We start from the raw sequence: 4,871 nt of genomic DNA on the forward strand, positions 1-4,871 counted from the left end.
CTTCTTCATCTTGTATTTGGGATAACTCTTTCTCTATATTTTTACCCTTTGCACATATTACCAAGACTTAATCAAAACTTTTTGGATTGGTAATTTTTTCACTAGAGTGACCACTTCTAGGATCAGTATTTAATTGTGAAAAGATTTGTCCAATTTGGGTCTCAAATTTCTTAATAGAAGCAGAGTGACACACTACAGTTTTAGAGAGTTCAGAGAAGTCCCCTTTCAATTGACAAACTATTTTGTCCATACCTTCTACTCTATTTAAGATTATTTCTAGCATTTCTTCGGTCCAGAATTTTGTTGGATCAATTGAGGTTCATTCTTTGTTATAAAATCGATTATGGTGGGGGCATAAAATGGCAATAAGCATGACCACGATCTCTGCAAAATCGACCACCATCTCGATTCATCCAACCTTGATTATCACCCTGGCATTGATTTGGTAAGTAAAAACCCTTCGAATGATTTTGCATGCATTTGATCTCTTTATCTAATTTTTTAGCTTCCTCACCATAGGCTCTTGACGCTGTGACATTTCCTATTTCTGCTAGTGGACCCATAACATATTTGTCTAGGAGATCAAGTTGGGTCAAAATCTTTGACATAGTCTTCTCTTGATCCTCATCCTTCTTTCATTGTTCTATACTAACTATGGGTAAAGAGGGAGAGATATTTAGGACATCAATGTCCTAGTTATGCCATTCCCAATTAGGTTTAGTCATCGCTCTCAATAATTTCGTAGCCATATGTAAGTACAAGTTTAAGAGGGAACCTTCCACTGCATTGTTCATGATAGTTTGGTTCCAAGGGTATAGTGCCCTATAGAATATTTGGAGAAGTATCTTCCCCGGAATATCATAGTTGGGGCATTTGACTAACTTTCCATTAAAACTCTCCCATACTTCATGAAGGGGCTCCACACTCCTTTGTTTAAAGTTGATGATCTCATATCTTGCATAGCATACCTTAGGGGATAGTGAGTATTGATCCAAAAACACCTTAGTAATCTCATTCCAAGAAGTGATTGAGGCCATAGGGAGTGAACGGTGCCACAATGATGCTTTAGACTTTTGTAAAAATAGGAAAAGATAAAGCCAAAAGGCTTCTTGAGTGGTATGTACAAGGTTAAATGGTGCACACACCTCTTAGAAATTCTTTAAGTGAATACACGGGTCCTCATTCATTTGACCCTTGAACAATCCCTTAATTTGCAACAAATGAAACATAACACTCGCCACATGGAGGTTTCCACTCCAGTGAGGTAGGATACTAGTTGCTTCCATCCAGCCTGCAGCCTTTAGTGGGCTCTAGCCACCAAGGAGAGCATCCAATGACTCTGCATCATTAGTTATTTCACTCATAATTCCATTCATGTTAGATTTACCTACAAGAAATCCAAAAAAAAACAGAGTAACATTTACCACCTTGGATACACCTAAGTAAAAATCATACCGCACAAGTGAAATTTATATTACACTCCCCGACAATGGTGTCATTTTAATGATGATTAACTCACTCTTATAATGGAGGAGTGAGGCAGTTATTGTCAAATAATCCAACCAGAGTTGGGGTTGAATCCACAAGGAGCAAATTCTAGGCTTCAAATCTTATGGGTGTTCTAGTTACTATAAACCTACTCGGAATAACAGTAAACAAGACCTGTAAAATAAAATGGGGGGATTTGATTAGGGATAGTTTGTCAATTAACAATGCACGGATATAACACTTTTGATTTAAAATAAAGATTTGATAAAATCTTATGATTATGTCTACTTACAAAGGAAAACATGAGTGTTGATGACGGTTTGACATAAAATTTAACTATTAACTAGAGGATAGAATAGGTATATAGTCATTATGGCCAATCTTTCAATTAAGCCACAACAATTTCACCCATTATCTTTTTTTAGCACCTAATAAGTGTAAAAGTTATATTCACCCAAAACATTAACCAAGAATCCCTATTTCTAGGATGATTCTCTAGACATGATTTACACTCGAATTACACTTATTTCTAAGAATGAAAAAGGTAGTAAACCATAGACTTAATTTTCCACCATTGCTTTTTCCCCTTATAACCATATTTAAAGGATCTGATGGGTTACCATATATTCACCTTAATCCCTCTTTCAAGGATGATGAAGGGTTTCTAGAGTTTGGGGTTTTCACCCATCAAACCTATTTGGAGATTTTGGGGTTTTAACCCACAAATTCAAACTAATAAGCTTAAGCAATGGTGGGATCCATAATCAACAACTAAAATTAATGCATACACATCAACACCCCCCCCACAAACACACTTTAGTTCAACATAATCCCAAGACTAAATGACTTACCTACTCATTAAGAAAGTAAAGAGAATATACCATAAGGATTATCCTAAACATTCATTCTTCACAAAACCACTAAGAAATTTAGCGTCCAAGCTAGTTACACACTTTCCCAATTAGGTTTTCTTCTTATTAATTAAAAAAGGTCTATGAGGTAAGCAATACCAAAATAAGAAAGGAATTTTACTTAAATATGGTTTGGGATTCGTCTAATTTCTTTTATAGATCTGGCCCTGGGCATATTTTTGCTGAACCACAATCGTGCAAGACTATCCGCGATCGTGGTAGTGTGACGTTATAGCATGGTGCTGAATGTGATCGTGGTTTGAGGATCACGGTCATGGTAATTGAGGCTGATATGGTTTAGTTCTTCAGCTGCACTCTTCTTTGCTCCTTTTTTTTTAATCATTTTTAGCTCCAATCCGCATCTTTTGATCTCCTCAACAATATGCCTGGAATAAGATTAGTGTATTTTTTCATCAATATGTCTCATTAATTTATTCAAAACTAGGTAATATGAAAAAATATTTTGTGAGAACGAGTGGAAAAATCATCACTCATCAATCCCCACCATTATTGTGATACTTTCAGGAATGTAACTCTACCCTTAAACTTGTTTTACATTAAAGAATAAATTTAGGTTGTAATTTTTATGAATTTGTCCATGGGTTTTGACATGGGTTGCGGCCTTTGACATGGTTGATTCTTAAAATATTTTCACATAATTTATTTTGCATTGATTTTTCTTTATTAATGGCTTTGAACTTGTTAGATTCATGGATATGATGAATAAACTAAATGGTCATGGTTTCCCCTAATTTGATGATTTTGGCTTGGTATATGGTTTTGGAGATTGTGTACCCTCAACCCATTTATGAATTTAATATTGAAATATGGTTTTGTCACATGGTTTGACTTGATCTCTTATACTATTTCATGACATAGACGACTAATGAACCACAAATTAATTTTATTAAACTTTGGGAATTATCTATTCCTCATACGAATGAATAACTTAACATAGGGGGTTATGGATTCACCCATGTGAGGGATAGTAAATATGTCATGATAATGTTAACTTGCTATGGCTATAGTAACGATATGACCTAATAAATAAATTGGTTCAATGAATTAGAATGTGTGAAAAGTATTTTAATTAGGCTTGAAGGGGGTTTTGTTGTTGGGTCGTGAAAGTGTAGGTCTTGAGAGACCAATACTGGAAACCACATTTGCTAGGATAGGGGTCTAAATAACTGGGTGGTTTGATCCCCTCTTATTAAATGATTGGGTCATTAAAGTCTCTCATATTAAATGACTAGATGCTTAAGTCATCCTTGATATATGACCGGGAGGTACGATTCCCCCATGGTACATATGTACATATGAGTATTCTATGGTTTGTGCGGCTACACGTACTGGGGCCCTTTCAGTTAGGGTAGAGCTGAACCTATACAGCCTGTGGGTGCCTTCTTATGATGGTTGAACTATACAGTCCAGATTAAGGTTTTAAAGTTCATGCGAAGCCTTGATGTCTACTCCGACATATAAATATATGTATGTATATGTATTTTCATATGGTTGTGTGCATGGATTTTAAATGATTTTGAAATATTACTCATGAAATTTTTTTACCCCTTATCCATAAGTTACATGCTAGCTCTTAACCCGCTACCCATCGTTAGACGCTGTATCACCACACAACACAATGTTTGAAGGAACTTTTACTTTTTCTGCACAGTGATAGGATTTTTATGTTGCCAATAGTCATCTAGAAGTGGTGAGCCTTCCTCTTCTATTATCATAGATATTTCTTTGGACTTGTTTTTGGCTATCGGTAGGGGTATTTCTCGACTTAGATTAATTTAGTTTTGTTACATGCTTTGTGGATTACTATGGATTACGTATTTGTTATTGATGTTTCTAAGACATCTTGAGATTATCTTTATCTATCTTTTTATAAGTTCAGAATTCATCCACTGTTGGTGTATTGTGTTCTATTGACTAGGCAAAAGGGGTGGTCTCCAGTCCACGATGAACATGATATGTCTGTTGCGGTCAGGCTCTAGTTTGGATTGTGACACATTAAAAGGTAATGTCAGTATACTTTAAACCTATTTGAACCATAAATACATTCTTAAGAAATCAAGTGCATTACCTATACCCTAAGTCTATATCAATTTCTTTAAAATTAGAAATACACGTAAAATATAGGGTGTTACATCCTTCCTCCTTAAAAATATTTTTCCTTGAATGTTATCATAATTAGCTATTCTAAACATGTTCAATACTAAGTTTAATCTTCCTATTACCATATAACACTTAAATATTTATATTCACTTGTAAGTTCTCCAATTCAAAAACTTGAAATTTATCTTTGGATATGAATAAATGAGGGTGCTTGAATTTTATCGCTTTCACAACTTCTCGTGTGACCTCTTCTACTTGTTGTTTACTCCAAAGTACTATTATAGAAGCTATTTCCTTATTTCAAAACTTCATAACTTGTCTATAGAGAATAGTAAAAGGTACCTCTTCATA

The 4,871-nt window shown here is 34.8% G+C and overlaps 1 non-coding gene across 1 annotated transcript; it reads left to right on the forward strand.

Moving 5' to 3' along the window:
* The first annotated feature begins 855 nt into the window (after positions 1-855).
* LOC124898277 lies at positions 856-961 on the forward strand. The gene has a single exon (XR_007055252.1). It is a non-coding gene; the product is annotated as a small nucleolar RNA R71 (small nucleolar RNA).
* Positions 962-4,871: the final 3,910 nt, after the last annotated feature.

Source organism: Capsicum annuum, chromosome 4, assembly GCF_002878395.1.
Source record: "Capsicum annuum cultivar UCD-10X-F1 chromosome 4, UCD10Xv1.1, whole genome shotgun sequence".
NCBI lineage: Eukaryota > Viridiplantae > Streptophyta > Magnoliopsida > Solanales > Solanaceae > Capsicum > Capsicum annuum.